This window comes from Enhydra lutris, unplaced genomic scaffold (assembly GCF_002288905.1).
Source record: "Enhydra lutris kenyoni isolate GAN:26980312 unplaced genomic scaffold, ASM228890v2 scaffoldscaffold8, whole genome shotgun sequence".
Lineage (NCBI taxonomy): Eukaryota > Metazoa > Chordata > Mammalia > Carnivora > Mustelidae > Enhydra > Enhydra lutris.
This window is the reverse complement of record NW_019154092.1, coordinates 39,314,170-39,340,341: the sequence shown is the minus strand read 5'-3', so window position 1 is coordinate 39,340,341 and position 26,172 is coordinate 39,314,170. Positions and strand designations below refer to the sequence as shown.

The following is a 26,172-nucleotide window of genomic DNA, read 5'->3' as shown; positions in this document are numbered from 1 at the left end:
CTTCTCTCCCCACTTTTTCGCGGATGTCGACAGCTCGGCTCGAGGAGACTCCGCTGTGCTTGTCTTGCGGCGGCATCAGCATCCCGTTCAAGTTTCTGGTCGGTTACCTTGCAGGCCTGGCCGATAGACCGCCACCTGCTGGTGAGACAGGGTCCGCCGGGAGAGCCCGCTCCGCCCCTCCGCGCGTTGCAGACACCCCAAATTCCACCTCTGCAGAGTCACTCCTCTCTTTTGCACTTCACCGTGAGAAGCGGGACGCGCCCGGGTGCTCTGAGTTCGCGAGGCCCTTCCTTCAGGTCTGTGATGGAAAGGAACGTGCTGCACGCGGGACCTGGAGGAAAGGTGAAGTGGGCGCCGGTCACCTGGCCCGTACAGGGCTCAGAGGGCACGGAGAACAAAAATGCAACTTGAGGTCTAGCTGGAGCTCCCAAAGTCAGGGTTTTGAGAAGTAAATGAATAAATAAATAAGAGCTTGAGGAGAAAATGTAAGAGGTCTTTACTTTTTCAGGAGCCGTGCTGGCACCTGTGGTAACACTACCCAAGAGGAGGTTATGGAAGTCACAGCACTGGCCCCATGTCCACCTTCACGTCAGTCTCCCCTTCATACTCCAGTGAACCCCCAGTTCACTCATTTATGCTAACTGCCCACAAGCATAGGAGTTTTCCATCCACGATTAAACGAATACATTGATAAAATAATTTTATATTACTGGCCAACTTTTTTTGAATGCCCACTGTGTGCCAGGCACTGTAGCATGGGTTTAAATGGATTTATTCATTTAATTGCCACAACAACCCTATAAGCTCAGTACCATTACCAGCCCCAGGTGACAAAAATGGAAACTGAGGCCCGGAATGGTTAAAGTGACCCACCCAAGGTCACACATCAGGAGTGGCAGGATGGGACTCCAGCACAAACAGTTCATCTCTAAGCCTTGCTCTCCCAACCTCTACCACCACCCATCTCTTTGAAATTCACTGAAATTACACCATGTGCAGGATACACATTTTGTCTATGTATATTTCACCCACTTGTTCATCCCTTTGTTCACTTTTTTCCGTGCTACTGTAGTCCTCAAGGAATTTGAGAAGTTGGGTAGTGATAAGAGCCCAGGCTCTTTCAGTACAAAAAGAGAAAATTTCACTGTGAAGATCACACCTGTCAGTCTTGAAGTGAAAGAGTAAATGTGGATTAATACCTTGGGTTTTAAAACTACTCCTTGACAATATTATCTCATCAGTGCTGTAGAGATAGGAATGGTCTCCCAGAATCTCAAATGCAGGGCGTGCTCAGCTCTCTAAGCTCCTGAAATCCCACCTCCATGCAACAAGCCTGGCCCAGCCTCCCTTCCCCCTCCATCTACATCACTAGCAACCCCCTCCGCCCCATTGTCACCACCAGAAATTGAACTTGATCCTTATGTTCGGAGACACCGTCCCACAAACATTTCCATCCTTTAGCCTACCTGCAGTGTTATGACTGAATCAGAGCTGTAGTTCTCCTCCCAACTTCCGTCCTAAGTCTTGGAGGCCAAGGCCAGGCCTGTCTGAATCACTCTTCTGGGATCATTGCTTATACCTGGTGCACCACCAGCACTGAGGCTGGGCCTGCAGCAGGTGCCTGTTAGAAATGGTGACCTGAACAGTAGCATCAGAGTGTGGCTGGCCTGTGACTTGCTTTGACTATAGCCCCTTCCCTCCTGACCAAGCTGGTTACTTCTGCCATTTCTTCCTGTAAGGTGGACGTTACTATTAGAGCCATTCTTTAGATGAGGAAAATGGGAGATTGGAGAGACAGAACCCTTATCTGTGGGTCTGGGCTCCACTCTTTCTTCTAGATCGCTAAGAGCCAGGCTACCCCTCCCTCAGGGTAACCACCCAGCCCTCTACCCTCCAACCCCAGCATGACCAGCATTCACTACAATCTCCCAGTATACACTGTAAGGGGAACTGTTGAAAGTCTGCCCTGAGCTGTCCACATAACCTCAGACAAGTCACTGCCTCCAGAATTAACACTACCTGCTTGGCCTCAGAGCATTATTCCACGGAATTAACTTATGTCCTCCACGCGGAAGGCCATCCAGAACATTCTAAGGATTCCAGGTAGCAGAGGGTCACATGGTTATCAGCCCTAGGGGCTCTGGAATATGACAGAGCTGAATTTGGATACAGTTCTGCCTCCCTCTAGCAGTGACCCCCTGGGCAGTTCAGTAACCCTGCCAAGCACAAGGGTCCTCACCAGTTTACTGCATCACACTCCTGACACCACCTTGCAGCCTTTTGTCAGGGCTAAGAGTGAGGTGACTTTTGTAGTAAAGCTGTCAGCAGGATTCTTGACTCAGAGAGAACACTCCACAAACGGGGCCCTTGTTCTGCTGGTAATGCTCCGGACAGGCACCTCCCAGAGGCACCCAGACTCACTGGTTAAGTACAGTGATGCTGCCAACTCAGCTCCCAAGTTCACGTGGAACCAGAACGGACCAGGGCAGAAGAGGCCATGAGAGTGGAGCCATTCATGGCCAAGGGTCGCTGGGAGGGGATGCCTTCCCTCAGCTCCCCCGCTCCCTAGGGTGGCTGAGTGAGGCTTCTCTGTCTTGGGCTCCCCAACCCTCTTTCCAACCAGCGATACCCCCTTCTATATGGAAAGTCTATAGCTTGTATTAAAATGTGGAAATAAGGGCACCTGGGTGGCTCAGTGGGTTAAGCCTCCTCCTTCGGCTCAGGTCATGATCTCAGGGTGCTGGGATCAAGCCCCACATCAGGCTCTCTGCTCAGCAGGGAGCCTGCTTCCTCCCCACCCCCTCCCTGCCTCTTTGCCTACTTGTGATCTCTCTCCCTCTGTCAAATAAATAAATAAAATCCTTAGGGGGAAAAAAAAAGTGGAAATAAATGCAACAGGCAGTTTAAAATTTCTCAATTAGTGTGTGTTGTCCTCTCATTTTTCAATGTAAGGAGCTCTGTATGACTCAGGACCTGACCTTGTGCAACCTCCAGGGTTCAAGGAGCAAGAGGTTCCTCAGACACACCATCAGACCAGCACACCGCTGCCCACCTCAGGAACTGTTTGTTCCCTTCGTAACATCTGCCCTCCTGTGTACCTGTTGTACGCATTCTTCCTCCTCACCCACCTGACTCACCAGGGAGAGCCTCAGGGCCCTCTTCTGTGGCAGATGCAAGTCCGTGGGTGTGAATGGAGGAAGTCCACGGAGCATCTAGCCAGGGAGACATGAAAGCCTGAAGGGATGTCAAGACAAGGAAGTGGTGCCAGATGCCAAGTGCGTGAGAGGCTGGGAGGAGGTAGGCCTGCAGTTGAGGGTGGTGAGGGATGCCTGAGGGAAGGCCTGACCACTGCTACAAAGGAAGAAGAGAACCAGTACCTTGAGGGCAAAGCTCAGGCCTCCTTATTCTGAGCTCCCTTGGTGTCCAGCACAGAGAATGGCAGAAAGAGCAAGCCAATAATTGTGACTGAGAGAAAATATGCGGAGAAGCTGATCTTGGTGGGGAAAGGGGTAAGAGGTGGAAAAGCCCCTGGGATGTTGGGAGGACAACGACCCTAGCGCCACGCTGCCAGTGACTGGACAGCAGAGGAGTGAGGAGAGGGATGGTCAGAGGGGAGGTGGGGGGCTGCAGTTGAGTCTGGGTTGCATTCCTTCAGTGCTAACAGGGAAGTAGGTGTCTCCCCCTCTGCTGAGTGTTACTATCAAGACCTCAGACAGCAGATCCTCCCTGCCCAAGAACAACCTGGCAAGGAATCGACCCCACACTGACCGCGCCCCGGGGCAGCGAGAGCCAGAAAGACTCAGTCTGGTTCCTGTTGAAGTAGAAGGAAGGAAAACATTAAGAAAGAAGGTAAGGGCCCACAGCCCTAGGGATCTTCCTTGTTGGGAGCGGGTAGGACAGTTCCGAAGACATACTGGGATTGGAAAGAAAAGACTCTTGGGGGGGAAAGCGGTAAGAGGCGGAAAAGCCCCTGGGATGTTGGGAGGACAACGACCCTCGGGATGGAAACTGGAGACAACGTCGAAGCTCACAGGGAGGCCGTGGAAACACCAGCCTTCTGGACAATGTCCCGAGTCCCTCACCCTCCTCTTTCCAGCTCTGAAAACTATGCTATTTAAGCAAGAACAACATCAGGGGACCTGTGGCATGATTAAAACTGTGTGGTCTTTGTCCTCAGTTCCTGGCACAGAGCTCCTAAAAGCCTTGGAATTTCCTAAGTGATAAGAGTGCCTTTTGTCATTCTTAGGAAAGTCCTTTCAACCTCACCTGAGTTTATGCTAATGAGGGTTCTCCAGGTGGGCCCGCAGGCAGCTTCAGGATGTGGGCCAACCTCCCCTCCTGAGGAGAGTGTTGGAAAGTTCGGCCCTACCCCCACTCTGGGCTGGGGAGAAAGGTGGGAGATTGAGTTCAGTCACCCATGGTCACTGATTTAATTAATTGTGCCTACTTCATGAAACCCAAAAAAACCCCTGAATGGTAGGGTTCACAGAGAGCGCACGCAGGCGAGCACACTGAGATGTTGGGAAGGTGGCGCTCCCGGGGAGGGCATGGAAGCTGTGCGCAACCCCCATCCCCCCTTCCACCATGTTTCTTTTCCATTGGCTATTCCTGAGTTGTAGCCTTTGAAGTAAGCCAGTAATCACAGGTAAAGCACTCTCCTGAGTTCTGTGAGGTGTTCTAGTGAACTACTGGGAGAGTCACAGGAACCCCAAATCCTGGGTCTGCCAGGCTTAAGTGTGGGTAGCCTGGGAACTCCTGTTGCTCCTGGCATCTGAGGTGGGGGCGCTTGTGGGGTCTTTATGAACTCAGGGAAGTTCGTGTCAGAATTGAGGTGAATTGTTAAGACCCCCAAAAATCTTTGACTGAAAATTAACATACTTGGTTTTAAATACATGTTATGTTAAGAAAGACCAGTCCTAACAAATCTCTCCTCAGACTCCTCACCTCCCTTCCCTGCAGAGTCTCCATGCTTTCGCTGGCGGTCAGTGCTGCCAGCACCCAGCACCCATGGAAGTAGAGCGCTTTGATGTTTGCCTCTCCCAGTGGTACTGAAACATAAAGGAGTGCCTCTGAGGAGGAATTCACCTTTCCTGGGGATATTTCAGGTACCAAATCCTGTGTAGAGATGGTCCCAATGTTCTTCATTTGCACTAAGTGGATGCCTCTTCTATGTGTATCTCAGGAGAGCTCACCGAAGTCTGTACAAATGCCCTTCAGTTTTACTTAAAAGTCATCCATTGAAAGCCCACCCACTGAAAGCAAGGCACACTGTGTTGGGACCTTGACACGTGGTATCTTGTTCATCCTCCCCCGTCAGCAGGGACAGGTAGGTTTTACAGAAGAGGAAACTGAGGCCCAGAGAAGACAGTGTGCCTGACCAAGTTCACAGGAGCTGAAAGGGCAGAGCCAGGATTCCTGGAAAAGAACCTCTCACCTCCTTCCAGAGCACGGCTGTCCGTCCAGTAACAGGGCTCCATCTAGAAACAAATTACAGTAGTTCACAGATGGGACACAACATGCCCAAAGCAGAGGACGGACATGTGGGAGGAAGAAATGAATTCACAAGAGCAAGAAGGACTTTGTGCCAAGAGGAAGCTTTCAGCCAGAGCCTTGGAGAAAGCAGGGTTTCCAAGGACAGAGATGGAGAGAAAGGTATGCCAGGCAAAGTCTGGCTTGAGGAAAGTCTAGGCTCCCAACATACAGGGCACGCCAGACAACGTGGAACAGGTGGATTTCTGGCACAAGTGATGTATGGAGTGTTGTGGTTTGGGCCCTCCTACCCCACCCCTCCAGTTTTGTTTTAAACTTTTTGCTGATGAATGTCAACAACACAAGTGTGTTCAGAGCTTACCAAGAACCTTTCATAAGTATGATTTCATTAGCTCTTCTAAACAGCTGGGAAAGATAGTAAGAGCAGGCATTGGTACCATTTTGCAGAGAGGGGACGCCTGGGTGGCTCAGTTGGTTAAGCACCTGCCTTTGGCTCAGGTCATGATCCTGGGGTCCTGCGATCCAGCAAGGAGCCTGCTTCTCCCTCTGCCCCTCCCCCTGTTCATGCTCACGTGCTCTCTCTCTTTCTTTCTCAAATAAATAAATAAAATCTTTTTTTAAAAAATAGCATTTTACAGAGATTATATGACTGACACAAGGAGGTACTGAATAAATGCTTACTGGATAAACAAATGAATGAATGAATGGATTTGCCCAAGCTCACCAGCACTGAACAGGAAAGTCAGAGCCAAACCCAGCTCTGCGGCACTTAAATCCCAGACTCTTACTACCGTACATATCTGGGGGACTTAGCAATGCCATTGCGGGTGCGTGCGTGTGTGTGCTGGGGGGTGGGAATTAGACTCATTATTGTGTTTTATAATGTGCTGATCATTTGAAAAAGCCTCCAGCCCGAGAACAATACAAGCTTTCATTAAAGTCCTTCAATAGACTGACAGCAGCAACAATAACCTAAAATGAAATGAAGCAGAGTATCTCATGTGACCCCTCTCTTGAGGAATCAGTGCAAAGGCACCAGGCTTTGGGAAACAGGATGCCCCCCCCCCCCCCGACCCTGGGAAAAAGACAAAGCAGAGATTTCCAGAACCTGTGTGGGGGCAGTAGACTGGGAGGGCCCTCCCCAGCCAGGCCAGCAAGGACTAGGCGACTTCCAAAGGCCTCCCTCCTCTAGAGTTACTGTCATTTACTGAAAACCATGAGTAACCAGCAGGTCTGGGAGGGAGGCCTTAGAGATCACCCTTTTAGTTTGCAGAAAAATGTGATTTTGTTCGGCTAATTTTGTTTGTTTGGAGAAATGTGTCCCTTAAAGCACTCAGTAGAGCTGCTCTGGCATTTTCATCCTGCTTGTGGTTTTTGCTGTAAGTCCTTCAAGTTACCAGAAGGGCAAAAGAGCAGTGGGTGGGGAGGCCTCACGGAGTGATGTGTGTGTGCAAAGCTGGCTCTGTTCAGTACACGTGTGTACTGTGGGTCAGTCTGGTGGATGTATGAGGTGTCTAGGCAGGCCCTGCCTGCAGAGAACTAAGATCTTGTTCGTGGGTTGTACACGTTGACCTTACCTAAGGCAAGCCATAAAATCAGTATCTCTTTGGTGTGTCTGTGCTCACTACAGCTAGGACCCTCCTTGACCCAGTCAGCGTTGTTGCCGTCACCACTCAAGGCCCCAGGACTTTAGCCTTCTTTGCCTGTCTTCCCCACCTTTGACAACCAAAACATCCTGCCCTAGGACTCGATCTCAAAGGCTTCTCATCTCCATGTCTTAATAACAATTAATTAAGGAACCCAATTCTTACTAGAGTGATAGCTGACTAACTCATGACCTCTCCCAGGTGATGGCATTTTGTCCAACTAACATAAGTGCTTCTCTAGAAGCCATCAAGGAATGACATAAAAGATAGGAATTTCAGACAACAAGACAAGTCAGCTGGGAGGAGGGAGATATTTTTGGTTAGTCAGTTTTTTCAGAATTCTCAAATCATAGCAATCTGACAGCCTAGGAGGACCAGTCTGACACTCATTCATCTATACATTCTTACTGGGCCCCAACCCCAGCTGTTTTGTAGTTCTAGGGTACTGGGAACCAAGAAGCTCTAGAATTTACAAGTAAAGAAGACAAGAATAACTCAAAGGAAAAGAATATTAAGAAGACAGTTGAGAGGGGTGCCTGGGTGGCTCAGCTGGTTAAGCGTCTGCCTTCAGCTCAGGTCATGATCCCGGGGTCCTGGGATGGAGCCCTGCATCGGGCTCCCTGCTTAGGGAGCCTGCTTCTCCCTCTCCCTCTGCTGCTCCCCCTGCTTGTACTCTCGTGCTCCCACTCTGTCAAATAAATTAATAAATAAAATCTTTAAGAAAAAAAAGACAGGCAAGAGATCAATCTGGGCTATTGATTATTAGTAGAATGATAATACATCAGAGAAGGAAAGGTCAGTGCTGTGTAGAAAGAGTCCTACTGTATGGTGGGAAGAGCCTGGGTCTACAGTGTAGGTAGAATACAGATATGAAATGTCCCAGGCCTTTCTAAACTTCAGAAGTTTCAAGAGCCTCTCTCAGATCTGCTCAACACTGAAGGTTTGGAGTAGGGGTGACCACCATGCCCCAAACTGGATTTCCCATTGCCACAAGGACTGCAGGAGGCTTGCTCCATTCTGGCAAGTCACGATCCTTTTATATAATCATATGCCATCAATCTGCCTCTTGGGAGAGGTATGTTTTCAGCCAGAACACCTGAGTCGATGTTGTTGAACCAGAAGAGCCAGAAACACTAAGGAGACAGTTTGTCTTCCTGGAAGGCCCAAAAGAGGTTGCTCCTGGCTGCCAGGGGTGGGGATGTCCAGTCATTGCCAAGGCTCCCCTGTACCTGCTGAAGTCCCATAGCAGATAAGGAGATGACAATGAGGGCTCACTCCAGCCAGTTCCAGAGCTCTGCAGAGGGTCCACAGCTGCTCCCATGATGCCTCTGTTGGGCATGTAGCTCTCCCCGAAACAGGGACTGTCTGTGTTCATCTTGTCCTCCCGTCCCCATCACCAGCCCTCTTTCCCTTCCTCTCTCTCCATTCTTTGGCTGCATCTTCTGCTTTCACCCTCTGCTCTTGCATTGTGCCCCCCATTCCCTGTGTGCTAATGTCTCCTGCCCTGGGCCTTCCCTCCTGGGGCAGATAGTCGACACTAGAGGAATCTGGAAGAAGGAATCAGCAGCCCAGAGGGGGACACTCAGCCAGCAGAGGCCAGAGCTGATGGATAAATGTCGCATCTTCCTTCCCTCAGGTGGACAATTCTGTGGTCCATTCTGCAGTGCCCCTCCGAGACAGCCAGCCGGACCATGGAGACACTCAGTCTCCAGCGAGACGGGTGTGGGAGCATTCACCAGAATGGCTCTCCCTTCTTCCTCATGCCAATCTTCCTAGTCCCTTCTTTCTGTTCCCAAGCAGCTTCCCCAATCAACTACCTCTATGTCAGCTCTTGTCTCAGACTCTGTTTTGGGGGGGATCCCAAAGCCAAACCCAAGCTCTCCTTCCTCTCTTCTGTCCGTCCAACTCAGTTCCCACTCGGCCTCCGCTCTTCTCTTTGCTGGTCTGCTCTCCTCCTCTCAACATACATTCTCCTCCCCAGTCCACCTCAGAGACAGATGCTATGTCTTTGGACCGAGTGTGGGTGAGGAAGTCAGACGTTCTTTCCCACACCATCCCATGGAAGCTTTGGCTCTGCACCAAGGTAGGGGGCGGGCAACAGGGACGAGAGAGGGGGTAAAGATGGGAGAGAGATGTTTGTGGTTTCTAAGAGGTCTTAACTGCAATAGAGGTGACTAGCTGGGCCCAAGAGAGACAGTTCTATTGATCTCATGGCATTCTTGGGCACCTTGCTCCCAGTGGCCCAGTGCTGGCTAGAGGGATCCTTCCTGTCCCATACAGCCTCACCCCCAGCCCCTACCCACTTGGGGTCATTTCCCAGTGGAGTTTCTTCTTGGCCTCCCTAGGTGCCTCTTCCTCCCAAGCATGGGACTTGACCTTGAGCAGCACTTCTTCTCTCCAACCTCACTGAAGGAAGGATACAATTTTCCTTACTGGGACCTTTAGTCTCCGGAAGGGAACATCCAATGGCTGAAGGATTCGCCTTCTGGGGCTTCCCCAGGCTGCTGAGAGGATGAATCACCATACAATCTTGAGAATGATAAAACTCTTCCCAAATTACCACACTCCAAACAATAGTTGAGGGAACGAGGGGCTAAATTCTGGACCAGTTCAGGCCTTGGCAAATTTCTTGGTCAGAAGAGGGGGAAAGGGAGAAGCATTTCAGGACTTAGAGGATCCAGAATTCATTTCTGGTGGATGATAATCTAGTCCTCCCAACTCAAATATGCAAGAAACATCACTTTCTTTATGTCTTAGAGATCAATTTAATTTCTACTCCAAGGTCCCTACATGGCAGGAAAGACCATGTCAGTCATAGCTGAATTTTTTTTCCTTAAGCTTTTATTTCTTTATTTGAGAGAGGGAGAGCACAGACGGAGAATGAGTGGGAGAAACAGACTCCCCACTGAACAGAGAGCCCAACATGGGGCTCAATCTCAGGACCCTAGGATCATGACCCAAGCCAAGGCAGATGCATAATGGACTGAACCACCCAGGTGCCCCAAGTCATTGCTGAATTTTCATTTCCCTTCCCCACTTAGGACTCTAGATCTCAAGGTGGGGTGAGGTCTTGTTGTCCACCCATGCAAATACAGGATTTGCCAAAGCCTGGTGATGGGTGGCAGCTGGCTTTGTTTTCACGTCCTTTCAGGGAGCAGAAATCTTTGCTCCCATGCCATTAAAGGAGGACTGGCCGCCTCCATCATGGAGGGCTGTGCAAGGGTGAGGGCACCCACACCTCTCTCCCCTTCTAGGCCTACATGATTTCTTCTCTCTCAAAAGCCATCTCCCCACTTTACCCCTCACACTTCCCCCACAGCACGCGCGCATGCGTGCGCACACACACACACACACACACACACACACGAAATCCAATGAGTTTAGATTTTTTTCAAAGGACAGGAAGTTATTGAGCTCAGGCTCTTCTGCTTTACACCAAGCCCAAATGGAGGAATTACCAACAGGCCAGTCCACTTGAAATGGAAGGGGGGGTGGAAAACTATGAGAAACATACAGACTAATATGTCAAAATGTCATCCTGCCACTCACTCATACTCCAGCACTTTATGGACACCTGCTCTGGAGCCAAGCACCAAGCTAGCACTGGGGACACAAGTGTGACCAGGAAGTCCTTCCAGGTGCAGTGCTCAGCCTAGTCTGTTCTAGTGGAGAACACAGACATGTGGCCACCTAACATTAGGACAGTATGACAAAATAATAGAAATATGTACCAGGTCATAGGCACTGACATGAGAAAGATGAAGGCATGACCTGGGCCCCAAGGAAGACTCAGCTAGGAGGAGACCTCTGAGCCAAGACTGGAAGAATGAAGAGAATTCTGCAGCACAGAGAAGAGGAAAGGTGTAATAGGTGGGTGTCCTAATGGAATCTAAGAGCCAGGCCATGCTGGGAACGAGTGGGCCTGGATATAGAGTGCCCATGTGGGAGTGGTGAGGGCACCAGTGAGAGAGGACTTTAATGTGTAACATGGGCTATGGTGCTTTTGCCTTCTCCTTCTGGGGTGGGGCTGTAGGCACAATGAATAACCTTGCCCCTTCTCCTCTAGTTTGGGATCAACTGGGAAATAAGACACGGGAAGCAGAGGAACATTTAAATGTCAACTTTATGGTAAACTTTATGGTAGATACAAACTAGATTGGAGGACGCGGTACACACGTGCCATCCCTAAGGGCTTTCTGATATGCCCCAGGCACTGCAGGCAGACATTCACCTGGCAGCAGACAGATCTGGACAGACTCAGCCCTCCCCCAGAAGGCAGGTTTGGTCATGAACAGCTCTGAGTATACATCCCTGTAGGCAGGCAAGTCCTAAAGAGAATATTGTATTAGTTCACAAGGGCTACCATGGTAGAGTATCACACACGGGGGGCTTAACCAGTGGGGAGTTATTTCCTTACGTGCCAGAGGCTGGAAGGCCAAGATCAAGGCGTCAGCAAGGTTAGTTTCTTCTAAGGTCTCCTTGGTTTGCAGATGACCTCCCTCCTACTGTATCTTCACATGGCCTCTCGTCAGTATGTGTGGTCTGTGTCCTAAGCTCCTAAGGACCCGGGCGGTTGAGGACCCGGATGCACCCTAATGACTCCATTTTAACTTAATCCCCTCTTTAAGGGCCCGATCTCCAAATACAGCCACGTTCTGAGGTACTGGGGGATTAGGGCTTCAACATGTGAACTTGGGAAGCTGGTCTTAGTGCAGCATGCTCAGCTCCTTCCCTCGAGTTTTCCAGTCAGATGTCTTTCTTCCAGAGAGAGAGAGAGAGACCAGGGAGACTCCAAGAACACACTCAATGCAGCCACCTCTACATGGAAACACAAGGAGTAGGGAATAGAGGTTCCATGTCACACCCCACACCCACTCTGTGGGTGCTCAAATTACTATTGTTTTCTGGAATAAAGGACGACCCTACACTTCTGTAGAAATCAGACTAGTCACAGCACTTGCCCATCCATGAAACAAAGCAAAAGAAAGAAAGATAGGAGAGTTTCCAGGAATCACCTAACCCCCCTCCCTCCTTTACCGGTGAAGGAAGCCAGGTCCACAAGTTCAAGGCACCAGCTTGGGGCCACTTGTCTTTCAGCAGCCACCTATCTTTCAGCCATACCAAGTTCACTTGATGTTAAGGTCCCCAACACAAAACTCTCCTCTGTCTTTATGCCCTCTCCTGCCAAGAGCCCAGGCTGAGGATCAGCACAACTGTTTGAAAAGGGAATTGAAGTAAAACACTCTGAGAAGGGCCAATTGCTTGGAAAGGGCTGGAGTCTCTTGGCCTGGGCAGTGTGCTTGTTTGTATTTGCCTCCCCAGTGCTCGGCAGGGGTCCTGTCCACGGTGGGTACTCAGTTCATGTTTCCTGCCCACGTGCATCATGGCAGAAGAGCCAGAAGACTGGACACAGTCATTTTTTCAGACTGGGTGAAGAGGGATTCTTCACGCGATAGAGCCGTGAGCATGGTATTGATCTGAGGACTCCGCTGGTCTTGTTTGCTGGCACTCCTCCCCATTCTCCAGAGATCTTTCAAGGTCATCTTGGGCACTTTCCTCTCCTCTGTCCTCATATTAAATTGGTTTCCAAGTCCTCTCACATCTCCTTCTTTTCCATCTCTGTTGTCACATCTTGGCCTAGACCCTTATCGCTTCATGCTGGTCTGGACTCCTGTGTCAGGCAGGGTTGAGCACAGAGGCCTGGGAGGCAGTTAGGAGGCTATCTTGCAGATCAGGCTGCAGAGCACGCTTGTTTTTATCTCCCCTCCCCCTCCAGGGCCTGTGTCTTCTGTCTTATCGGTCCCCCTCACATGGACCCCCTGCCTCTTCCTTCCACCAGCTCCTAGCTCCTCACCCAGACAGTCGCACTGCTCCCCTCCACCCCCCCGCCGCCCCCTGTCAGCTCACCACCTTGCCTGTCCCTCCCCCTCCCCTCACCCCCTACTTCAGGTTTCAATTAACTAGCTGCACACAGAAAGAGTCCAGCAAATTTATTCTCCCTGAAATAGAAGTGACCCATAACAAGGCTTAATGAGATCATCCCCTAAAGAATTTAATAAGGGACAATTGCTTCAGCCAGTCAAAGGAGCCTGTCAGCTGTGTCTGAGGGAGGATTTGGGGGAGGCAAGACAGACGGTTCATGCACCACCTCTGGGGCTTGTTAGTGGTCTGGGGCCCCTGTGACAGGCAGCAGGAGTATAGAAGGCAAGGAGACATGATGGACTGGTCTGGTGGGAGAGCTCAGAAGCACAACCTCACCTCCATCTGGGCTTTGCCAAGAGCTCACAGGAAACCCGATGCCCTCCCTGACTCAGCTCCCCATAAGCTCCCCAGGTCAGCTCCTGAGGCTGCCAGCCCAAGAACTTTAGGTGCCTGGAGATGAAGAGGGTGAGAGGGAATCTTCTGCCCCTTCTTAAACTGAGAGAGATGGGGGCGGGTGCCCAGTGTGGTGAAGCTTTCCTTATAGAGCAGGGGAAAGAGGATGCTTGTTTTTCTTGCTTCAGAAAGATGATCGCTCCTGCAGCCCGGAGCGATGCCAGCTGTGGTCAGTGTCCAGCCTGGCAGCCGGGTCACTGGGGACTCGCTGAGTCCTCAGCTGCCTGTATTTTTCTCTGCTTGTGCATCAGAAGCCTCAACAGCACACTGCCTTGGCATCCACAGCCCCTTCCCCACATCTGCTCACCCACGAAGAAAACCATTCTTCCTCCCCCCAACACTAAAGCCCCCAGCATCTACCCCATACATCAAGTCTCCAAAGCTAGAGCTGGAAATGCTGCCGGGTGTGACAAAACACTTCCCCAGTTTGCAGATAAACAACCGCAGCCCAAGGACGTTAAGGATGTCTCCATTGTGTTAGTTCTCTGTGTTGCATAACCAATGACCACAACCGAGTGGACTAAAACAACACACACTTATAAGCTCGGTTTTCATGGATCAGGGTTCTGGGTTTGGCTTAGCTGGGTCCACCACTTCCCAGTTTTGCTATCCAGGAATCCAGGTATCAGTTTGGGGTTGCTGTCTCATCAGAGTCTCAAGTGGGGAGAGATCTGTTTCCAGGCCCCCTCAGGCTGTGGGCAGAATTTCCTCAAGGGCAGAATTCATCTTCTCACGTTTGCAGGACTGAGGTCCCTGGTTTCTTGCTGGTGGTCAGCTGGATGCTTTCCATGACTAAAGGCTGCCCGCAGTTCCTTGCCCCATGGCCCTCTCCAGAGACCCACTTAGAGCTTGACAGCTTCTTCAAAGCAAACATCTGAGACCGTCTGACCTCAGGGAGGGCCTAGTCCCTTTCTTTAAAAATTATTTATTTATTTATTTACTTTAGAGAGAGTGTAGAGGGCAGGACAGAGGGAGAGAATCTCAAGCAGACACACACCCCCCCCCCCCGCACTGAACCGGGAGCTCAAACTGGGGCTCGATCTCATGACCCTGAGATTATGACGGAGGCCAAAATCAAACCAGACACTTAACCCACTGAGCCATCCAGATGTCCTAACTTAGTCCCTCTTTTAAAGGTTTTTACCTGGGGTGCCTGGAGGGCTCAGTGGGTTAATGCCTCTGCCTTGGGTTCAGGTCATGGTCCCAGGGTCCTGGGATCGAGCCCTGCATTAGCCTCTCTGCTCTGCAGGGAGCCTGCTTCCTCCTCTCTCTCTGCCTGCCTCTCTGCCTCCTTGTGATCTCTGTCTGTCAAATAAATAAATAAAATCTTTAAAAAAATAAAAATAAAAAAAATAAAGGTTTTTACCTGATTAACTCAGGCTCCCTCAGGATAATTTTCCCTTTGACTAAATAAAAATCAATTGATTTGAGATTTTAATTATATCTTCAAAATTTCTTCACCTTTGCCATATTTTATTACTTAGAAGCAAGTCACAGGTTCTGCCCACACTTAAAGGGATTATATGGGGCCTGCATAATGCAGGAAACATGAATCTTAGGGCCACCCTGGGGTCTATCCACCCTATTGAAAGTCACATAGCTAGATAATAGGAGAGATAAGCTATAGAACCTAGATTTCATATGGAAACAGGTCCTAGAGGCCAGTTACGGTTCAGAATTCAGAATATTCAGTTTGAGAAAGACAATCAGGTGCTTACACCATAGACTCCGTGATGCACGCAGTGGAGTCTGGCACTACGCCCTGTGATGGAGCATTGTGGATTTCTGTGATGGAATCCATGAGTACTCTCACCAAGGGGTACACATGGACCAAAATCAGCATCATCACGGTTCAGGTGAGGTTTTGCTGCCAGATGAATTCAGGTCAGATTACTTTTGCCAAATGAATTCTGAAAGACCCTTGGGTTTTGAGAGCTTGGGAAATTCCAGAAAGGGATTGTGGACATAGAATAACTAACACTCATCCGGTTCTTGTCCTATGCCACTCTTGGGCTAGGTCTTATGCAGTCACAACCCCGTGGAAGAATATTTTTGGGATATGAACCATTTTTTTCCCTTTCCCTCTTCTCATTCAGGTGAGTTCTGGAGTTGTTGATGTAGAGGGGGAAGGAGTCTGGGTAAGAAAGAGCCTGAAATTCTCTGTTGCTTATGTGTTCCCAGTGCTACTCAAGCCCCAGATGGGGAAGGGGATGTGGGGCTCTGATAAAACACATTGGACAAGCAGAAAGCAAAACAAACCAAACTGGAAATAGATCCTTCATTCTAGGCTAAGAAAGAGAAGGACTGAGCTTTCTGGAAGCACCACCTTCCCTGACAGTACCAAGGTCAGGGCTTCAAGCTGCATCTGAAGAAGCTGTCGTCTTGGGTGGCCTCCTGTGCGCTTCCCCTGGAACAGAGGGAAGGGACGCCTTAACTGGACGCTCTTTTGCCTTGGAGCTGTCCTTACTGCTTTCTCATAAGGTTGTGCAAGCAAGGCCCCTCTCCGTAGCCAGAACAAATCTATTTTACCCCTGCCCATACAGGGCTGGTTGTTGAGGAGATACGGCTCAATAAATGCTCACTGACCGACTCTCCTAAGTGAGGACTTGAAGGGAGGTGGGTGTGTGGGTGCCCTGGCCCCTCCCTGTGGTGGTTCTTATGCAGTTAACTTCTTCTAAAGTGTTTGGTTTGGGAGACCCTCTGATCTACTTCATTATGGTCCATGTCAGTTTCCATGATATCATCCTCCAGTCAGGGGACCAGAGCCTTGTGATAAATTGGTGAGATCCCCAGGCCTGAAGTGGGAGAGTGGTTTGGGTGCTGGGCCATTTCTCCACTGGAGAGAATCCCACCGTGGGGATTGACTCTAGTCCAGGAACCTGGGGGGATAGCCTTTCAAGGAATTGGGTTTGTCATTTCTTCCCCTTTGAACATGTTTTTTAAATGTGACTGCCCTCTGGTGGCTAAAATTATACATGTAAATGCCCCTCGCCTTCAAACGACATCCAGACTAGTGATTGGATGTCACCGAAATGGAGAGACTTTGCAGGACCAAGTTACTGAGTTTGGGATTTAGGTGGGAGGGTGGGAATTACTCCCCTTCCTGCATTTTTGGGGGCACAAAAGCCAGATTTCAGGCACTGAACTGGATCTGGATCATTTTGGCTGTAAGCTTCCTGAGGGCTAGAACCCCTTCTGTTTTGGTTCAGTGTTGTGTCTGAGTACCCAGCAGAGGTCTGGCACACGAGTGCTCAGAAATGCTCACTGAATGACGGGATCAGCTGCAGACTTGGCTCAAAGAGGGCAAAAACAACCTCATTCATTCTTGTCTTATTAAATGCCTCTTCGATAGATGCTTCATAGGTGCAGAAAGGCATTTGAGAAAATTCACCATCTCTTTTTACTTATTTATTTTACTTTTAAATTTATATATTTTTTAAAGTAGACGCCACATCCAACTCAGGGTTTGGACTCACAACCCTGGGATCAAGAGTCAGACACTCTACCAACAGGTGCCCCTATTATTTATTCTTTAAAAACTTAATAAAATCAGAATAGGGAAACTTCCTTGCCATGATAAATAAATAAATTGGAACTGAGGCTTAAAGGTGAAATACCTTTAGTAGAAGAATTGCTATTCAACTCCGGAACACAGTAAGGCCATTCCTTTTGGTAGATTATATGTTGCAAAGCTGGCCTCAAGGATATCTTATCCCATACTTTTCTTAGAGTGCAAGACCAACAAACCAACCACTGGGTGGGAGTCTGTGTTTCCTCCTTGTCCTTGACTCTGTGGTAGTCTTTTGTGAATCTTCTTCAGTGGATATAGTACAGTGTAAGTGATGCTTTGTGACTTTGTTTGTTTTGTTTTAAAGATTGTATTTATTTATTTGTCAGAGAGAAAGAGAGAGACAGAGAGCAAGCACAAGCAGGGGGAGCAGCAGGCAGAGGGAGAAGCAGACTCCCCGAATAGAAAGGAGCTGGATGTGGGGCTCCATGCGGTGGGATGTGACCTGAGTCGAAGACTGCCGTTTAACTGACTGAACTACCCAGTCTTCCCAGTGCTTTGTGACTTTTAAGGTTAGATCATAACAATGCAGTACACTTCTGCCTTGCTCGGTTGAGATAGTCACTTTTTTTTTTTTTTTAAGATTTTATTTATTTATTTGACAGAGACACAGTGAGAGAGGAAACATGAGCAGGGGGAGTGAGAAGGGAGAAGCCAGCTTTCCACTGAGCAGAAGAGCCCAATGTGGGGCTTGATCTCAGGACTCTGGGATCATGACCTGAGCTGAAGGCAGATGCCCAACAACTGGGCCACATAGGCACCCCCACTCTTTTTTCTTTTTAAGATTTTATTTATTTATTTGTCAGAGAGAGCAAGAGAGAGCGACAGAGCACACAAGCAGGGGGAGAGGCAGAGGCAGAGGGAGAAGCAGGCTCCCCACGGAGCAGGGAGCCCGATGTGGGATTTGATCCCAGGATTCTGGAATCATGACCTGAGCCAGAGGCAGATACTTAACACACTGAGCCATCTAGGTGTCTCAAGATGTTCACTCTTAAAAAATGCCCTGTCTAGGGGTGCCTGGGTGGCTCAGTGGGTTAAAGCCTCTGCCTTCTGCTCAGGTGATGATCCCGGGGTCCTGGGATCGAGCCCCACACCAGGCTCTCTGCTTAGCAGGGAGCCTGCCTTCCCCTCTCTCTCTCTGCCTGCCTCTCTGCCTACTTGTGATCTCTGTCAAATAAACAAATAAAATTTTCAAAAAAAGTGCCCTGTCCAGATTCCCCATCTACAGAATCCGTGGTTGTTTTATGTCAGTGTGGGATCATTTGTTACACAGCAATAATGACTAAAACACTATTACCACAAACACCACTTTGGTATTACCATACATGAGAGTACCTCCTGAGATAAAATGAGAAGAATCAAAATTGTTGAGGAAGTTAATTTACCATTATTTGCTGTGAAATAATTACACAACTGGAAAGGCCAAGAAAACCAACAGAAAAAGTATTAGAACGATAAGCTAATTTGGTCAGGAGCTGGGTTCAAAACGAAATTTATTTCCATTTTTTACTTGCATTAATGACCAATGAAAGTTATGATTCCCATTGTCGAGATTCCTATAACACTGGAATCAATTCTGTTTTAGAGACACCATCAGGGAAGAATGCACACTGGTGGCCAGTTTAGCAAATAAAAATGCAAGTCCCAGTTAAGTCTGAATTTCTGATAAACAGCAAAGAAAACCATATCGGCTTTATACATTTTTCTAAGAAATCCATTTTATTCCGAGCAGATAGTGTTGCTCCACGAGCAAGCCTAGACACCTTCCTTCTGAAATTTATTCCTTGGTCAATGACTTAATTAGATGAACCAAGGGCTCAGAGTTTTTCCCTCAACATTTGCATCTACCTGGTGTTGAACTGAATGGGTGTGTTGGTACTTCTGTCCCATGTAAATAAATAAACGGAGAGAAGAAACATGAATTATAATGTTTGCACTTTCAAAAAAATTTTATTTATTTATTTTAAGTAAGCTCTACACCCAGGGTGGGACTTGAACTCACAACCCCAAAACCAAGAGTTGCATTGCTCTATGATGCTCTAGCCAGGCACCCCTATAATGTTCACACTTCATATGTCCACAGTGTTTCAGAGGTCTGTAAGCCAGTTATAAACCTATGTCTGACTGAGAGCAGGTTGGTGAGATAGTTGCTTCCTATAAAAAGATGTGAACTGAAGTATACATTTCAGACCAGATGGTGTGGTATAGAGAAATCTGCATTAAAGTATAAAAGTGGGTCTAAGTGGGTACATTAATCCTTTTGCTGAGAACAACTGGAAAGCCTAGACAAATGGAAAAGGAAAATTCTGTTTGAAGACATCGGAGAGCTGCCCAGACAGCCAGCACTCAAGGAGCCAAGATTCCAGAGAGAAGGAAAATTCTAAGAATGTAGTGTTTTAGGGTCCAAGAGCAGCCCCCCCCCCACCAAAATGGGTCATTTTGGCATGAAAATTATTGAGTTAAAAAGCAATCAAAACCCAAAAAAATCAGGGAAAGCTCTTTACCTCCCCCACAACTGCCTAAAAGAATTCATAGAGGAGGGGCGCCTGGGTGGTTCAGTGGGTTAAGGCCTCTGCCTTTGGCTCAGGTCATGATCCCGGAGTCCTGGAGCCCGCTTCCCCCTCTCTCTCTCTTTGCCCTGCCTCTCTGCCTACTTGTGATCTCTGTCTGTCAAATAAATAAATAAAACCTTAAAGAAAAAAAAAAAAAAGAATTCATAGAGGACCTTCTCCAGGAAAAAAGCTATCCCCGTAACTACATTATGATATGAACTAGTTATGGAGAACAGGGAGGAACATAGCAAGGCCTGTTTGATCTAACTCCTCTCTATGTGCCTTTGTTTTCTAGTGACCCAGCAAACATTCACCAAACATTTACTTTTCTTCATTGTCCTGTAAATTGCATTCCTTCCCTTTGAAGTCCCAGGCCCCAACCCCCCTTTTCCTTGGTTCAAATTGACATATGTACCCCATTTTGCCTGTCTTTGGAATTTCCATGCCTGTGTGGATTCCACGGATGCAGGATAATTGTATTTTCTCCCGTTAATCTGTCTCATATCAATTGGACTCTTAGTCTGGCTGATTCTTCCTTTTCCAAGGGGACAGGAAATTCTTGCTACCTGATCATATCTTTCCCCCTTTGAGAAATGTGCTGTATCATAAATGGCATGGGAGAGAAATGCCGAAAAGCTGGGCAGTGATACGACAGATGTGTCCCACAAGGTTCTCTTTTTGCCGCATCTACTGTGACAGTGAGGACTGTTTTCCGCAATCGGATGGCTGACATTCCAGAAAATGCGAACATCACTTTGAAGGGATGCACTGTTGCTGTGAAGGGCCCTAGAGGAACCCTGTGGAGGACTTTCAAATGCACCAGTGTGGATCTGTCTCCTTGGAAAGAAAAAGAAGAGGCTCCAAGTTGACAAATGGCAGAGAAACAGAAAGGAATTGGCTACCATTCTCACTATGTGTAGTCACTTAGAGAACATGATCAAGGGTGTTACCCTGGGCTTCTGTTACAAGATGCGGTCTGCGTATGCTCACCTCCCCGTCAATGTTGTTATTCAGGAGAATGGTTCTCTTATCGAAATCCAAAATTTCTGGGGCGAAAAATACACCCATGGGGCTCAGATGAGGTCTAGCATTTGCTTATTCAGTATCTTGAGCCCAGAAAGGTGAGTTAATTCTTGAAGGAAACGACATTGAACTTGTACTGAATTCAGCTGCTTTGATTCAGTAAGCCACAAAAGTTCCAAACAAGGATATCAGAGAATTTTTGGATTGTATCTATGTTTCTGAGAAAGGAATGCAGTTCAGCAGGCTGAGAATAAAGAGCTAAGTTGCCCAGCTATGGAAACAGCAAGGTGCTAGATGCTTCCTCAGACTTATCTGTGATATTTTAAAGATACGATAAAACCTGTGTCTTGATTTGAGGTGATGGGAGGAGGAAGTGCCTACCAGCAGCAGATTAACAAGATTAGTAATCTAGAAGATAGGTGGGTACAAGTATCCAGACTCAAGAAAGGAAAAAAGACAGAAAATTTTGAAAGAAAAAAAGGTTGGAAAATACAGCAAAGAGTATAAGAAACATATGAGATACACTGACAAAGTCTAATGTGTGGGTAATTGGGAATACCAGAAGGGAAGAGAGAATAAAGCAGAAGCAATATTTGAAGACATGATGGCTGAATTTTCTCAAATAGATGAAAACTATCAAGCCGCTAATACAAGAAGTTCTATGAAACTTAAGAGAAATTCAAAGAAAAACACACCTAGAGTATCATGGGGTTGTTGAAAACCAAAGAGAAAATTTTAAAAGCAGCCACAGAAGAAAATATACATTACTTTCACATTTACAATGTTACGATGAATAAGCCGCTTCTAATGCTGTGTGGATAGACTCTTGCGGTGGACCCTGTGATTCCTGCCTCCCGGTGCTCGTGACCTGTATGATCGCCCTTGAGGACGGACAGGGCCTGTGGCTTCCTTCTAATCAAGGGAATAAGCAAAGGTAATGAGAAGTACATGATTACGTGAATATGTGAATGATGAGATTACACGACAATGTTATATAAGATCATGGTGGGGCACCTGGGTGACTCAGTTGGTTGAGCGTTGGTTGAGCATCCAACTGTTGATTTTGGCTCAGGTCATGATCTCAGGTGGTGGGACTGAGCCCTGCATTGGGCTCCTTGCTCCGTAAGGAGTCTGCTTGAGATTCTCTCTCCCTCTCCCTCTGCCCCCTCCTGCTGCACTTTCTCACTTTCTCTCTCTCTCTCATATAAACAAATTGATAAATCTTAAAAAGAAAAAAAAAAAGATCACATCATGGAGCCTGTCTGCTGCTGTCCACTGGAGTCCCACCTCCCTTGCTGGCTTCCAGAAGTGAGTGGCCGTATTGGAGGATCTCGCTTGGCAAGGGATTTTGGGGAGCTAGCTACTCAGAGCAACCTCAGCTGATAGCTAGCAAGAAATTGAAGCCCTTATGCCTGCAACTTCAAGGAAATGAATTCAGCCAACAAACTGAGTGAACATGGAAGGAGAGTCTTTTCCAGTCAAGCCCCAGAGGAGAACCCAGGACTGACCAACACCTTCACTGCAGCCTTGTCCAGGACCCACATAAGTTGTGTCCAGACATCTGACCCACAGAAACTGTGAGATGATAAATGTATTTTGTTTTAAGATGTTAAGTTGTGGTAATACTGAATGGCCCCAGATAACTAAGCCATAGGGAAGGAAGAAAATATTTGAATTATATATTCAAAGTGCTAAAAGAAAAAAACTGACAACCTATGGGTGTAAACCCAGTGAAAACAGCTTTAAAAATGAAGGCAAAGTGCACACATGAAAGAGGAAAAGATTGATAAGGTGGGTATCAACATTAATTCTGTTTGTCAAAAAGATGCCATTAAACAAACAAAATGGCGGTCCTCTCCTCCAGTCTTGGCTACAGAGACGAGGTGACGTCTTAAGAAGAGGCACATTTTGTGCCGCCACTGTGGCTGTCAGGACTGCCACGTAGAGAAGTCGACCTGTGGCAGATGTGGCTGCCCTGCCAAGCTGAAGAGCGTAACTGGAGTGCTGAGGCTAAAAGATGAAATACCACTGGGTGGGGTCAAATGAGGCACCTGAAAATTGCATATGGCAGATGCAGGCATGAGTCCATGGAGACACAACACCTAAACCCTAGAGGGCAGCGTGGCAGCATTAGTTTACCTTAAGGATTTCGACAATTGGTAGCAGAATAAATATTATGGTTTAGAAAAAATTTTAAAAAATTAAAAAGAATAAAAAGGTAAAATGGCAAGCCACAAAATGAGAGGAGGTATTTGCAATACTTAACAGCTGATAAAGACCTCATAACCAGAATATATAAAGAACTCTTACAAATCAATAAGAAAAAGGCAAACAGCCTAGTAGAAAAGTGGGCAAAAGACTCAACAAGCAACTCACAAAAGAGGGTACCCAGATGCTAATCAAGCATGAGGGGCCGATCTGTGCATTGTAGCCATTTAACAGCACCCCAGGCCTTTCCCCCAGGTGACAGTAGCACCTCCTTGGTTGTGACAACCGAAAATGTCTCCGGATACTGCCAAATGTCACCTGCTCCCCACCCATTGAGAATCACTGCTTTTAAGGCAGTCAAAATAAACACCTTTGTGCTATATGCAACATTTGTCAAATATATAATGCATGAAAACAGCTAGACACAAAATAGGTAACTGCTGTATGATTTCACTTAAAGAAAGTTCTAAAACAGAGTAAAGTAACGTACGTGGGAGAAATGGGGATTTTTATTACTTTTGTGAGAGTGAAAACTGGGAGGTGCATATGGAAGGTGGTCTCTAGGTGATAGTCTATGGAGCCTAATCTGAGCGATGTGCACATGGGTATATTGACTTCGTGAAAATTCATCAAACTATACACTTATGATTTTGCCATACATGTTCTGCCTCAAAAAGAAAGTTACTTAAGACTATACATTTGTGGGGGGAACCTGGGTGACTCAGTCGGTTGAGCATCTGACTGTTGGTTTTGGCTCAGGTCCCGTCTCATGGGTCATGGGATGGTGGTGGGCTCTGTGATCAGCAGAGTCTGCTTGAAGATCCTCTCCTTCTCCCCTTCTCCCCACTCATGCTTACTTGTGTGTGTGCTCTCCCTCTCTAATAAATAAATCTTTTTAAAAAACCATATACACTTATAAACCTAGAGACAGAGACATAACTCTAGAATATGAGGCAAATGTTAAGTAGAGCTGCTTTAAAATCCAAACAGAGGGAGTCTGACACCTCAAATTGGAAGAGAAAACTAAACTTTGTTAGAACAAAAAGTGGCAGAAAGAGAAGTGGCAAAACTGAATAAAAAGAAAGGAAATCTAATCTCTGCAAATCTGATTTCCACAGAGTGAAGGTACAAGAGAAGGTAAAATAGTTTCTTCTGTGGCAGGGACTTCTAGTCAACCCCTTGTTAATTCTTCTCACTCTTCTTTAAGTGAAGAAGCCCAAATTTATTCTATGTAACAATGTGCCCATGAACATACTACATTTTCTAGCCCCCCTTGCAGCTGGGGTTTTCCAAAGTGACATGGACACGAAAGCTGATGCTGCAGCTGCCATTATATGACTGTGAGGTGACATAATGCAGCAGACATTTTATGACATAAGGATGGAAACCGGTGCTAAAAGATAGTTAATCACACAGAGGAACTGACGTCCCTGATGGCCCCAGAGAGCCCCATCTCCACCCTGAACTACCTGCTTCTGGTATGCTACATACGAAAGATAAACCACTCTTTTGTTTGAGCCATGGTTTTGTGTTTTCTGTTATATGCAGTTAAATACAATTTACAGGAAAACCTGTAGGCTGAACATATACCACGTCTCACACATACATGACAACTATTTTTCAAATATCTGTTCATGCTTATTTGATGAATAAACTCCAATTGATTTATAAATGGTTTTAGTTTCTTTAAAAAAAACCATTTATCTATTTTAGAGAGAGAGTGAGAGAAGGGGGGAGGATCACAGGGAGATGGAGAGAGAATTCAAGCAAATTCCATGCTGAGTGTGGAGCCCGCATGGGGTTCTATTGCACAGCCCTGAGATCACGACCTGAGCTGAAACAAAGGGTTGAACGCTTAACAGACTGCGCCACACAGGCACCCTCAAAATGGTACTGATTTCTGATTTCATGTTAGGTCTTAGTTACTGTATATTTTCTCAATCACTGGATATTAATTTTATAATGTTACGAAAATTGAAGCTCACTACAGTTTAGCTAAAAGTAGGTGATACAGAGCAAAGATCCTTGGGCTGGGGAATAAGGTGATTTGCATTCTTTTTGTTCTTTTTAAGCAATCTGGGTTCTAATCCCAATTTGGTCAGTGATTGGGTGTGACATCCGGGCGGTTATTATACTTCTTTGGGCCTCCGTTTCCTGGTCCATAAGACTAAAATTTAGACTGGCCCGTCCCTTCCAGTCTGATGATCTGTGAAATTTATAAACTGCCTCTCTGAGGGGGGAAGTTCTTATTGATCTTTGAGGCCCCAAAACCTAACACACAGTATTTAATAAAGCTAGTTGCTGAACAGGTGAATGAATGGAATGAGTAATGAGTGAGGGAGGCACCTATTATACCCTTAGGACACCTGAGAGTTTACGTGACGTCTTTAAGGTCACATTTCCAGGACACGTAAGAACGAGATTTCATGCTCAGCGTCTGAACATGCTGTAGAAATCCGGATCCTGAGAAGGCAGAGAGAGCAATTCTTTTTCCCCACGCAGTGGAGGCAGGCTGTCAGCCCACGACCGCTGCTGCAGAATCCAAAGAAAACTGTAAATGTGAGAGCTGGGTGCTGTAAGATAAACCTAAAAATATACATCTGTACGATGTGAGAGGAAGCTAAGGTCAGAAGGACATGCGTGCATCATGGTACTAAATATAGCTGGCAGAGTGGCCTCCTTGGGTGGTGTCTCATCAAAGCTGGGACATGTAGGCACGGGGTCCTAGCCAGACTGTGGCGCGCCAGCTGTCACGTGTTCCCGTGATCAATCACAAGGAAAAGATCCCCTGGCAACCAAACAGGCTCCAAGGACATGCACACAGACAGTCCTCAGTCTACTCCCAAAATAGCTTCAGACACATTTTGATGAACATCTTTTCATTCATGCTACACTTCTCACTCAATATCGAGCTTCGCAAGTCTCCCAAGTAGCGGAAGCTGTAATAGCTAATCCCATTCTGCTGGAAACTCAAGCCCCTGCCTAGGTCACAATTCTTAATTTAGTAGAGGCCAAGGCAAATCTGCCCTTCCCACAGGACAGAACATGGGGCAAAGCACAGGGATTCTTCAGGGCTTGGATCTCAACATGCAGGGTCCCTGGGATTGTGCCATCCTGGCTGGACTCGCTCAGACAGCTGGATGTGGAGGGGCAATGTTTCATTGGTCTAGAAATGGGGGTCTAATGAAACAGTAAAAGCAAAATGGTCAAAAGCAGTTATTAAAAGCTGACTTCAGATAGAAACAACGATGCACAATATGGTCCTGGATTGGAAAAACAATTGTTAGGAAGAACATTATTATTTTTTTAT

The 26,172-nt window shown here is 47.3% G+C and overlaps 1 pseudogene; it reads left to right on the top strand.

Moving 5' to 3' along the window:
* Positions 1–23: 23 nt before the first annotated feature.
* On the top strand, positions 24–20,916 carry LOC111142417 (annotated as a pseudogene).
* The last annotated feature ends 5,256 nt before the right edge of the window (positions 20,917–26,172 follow it).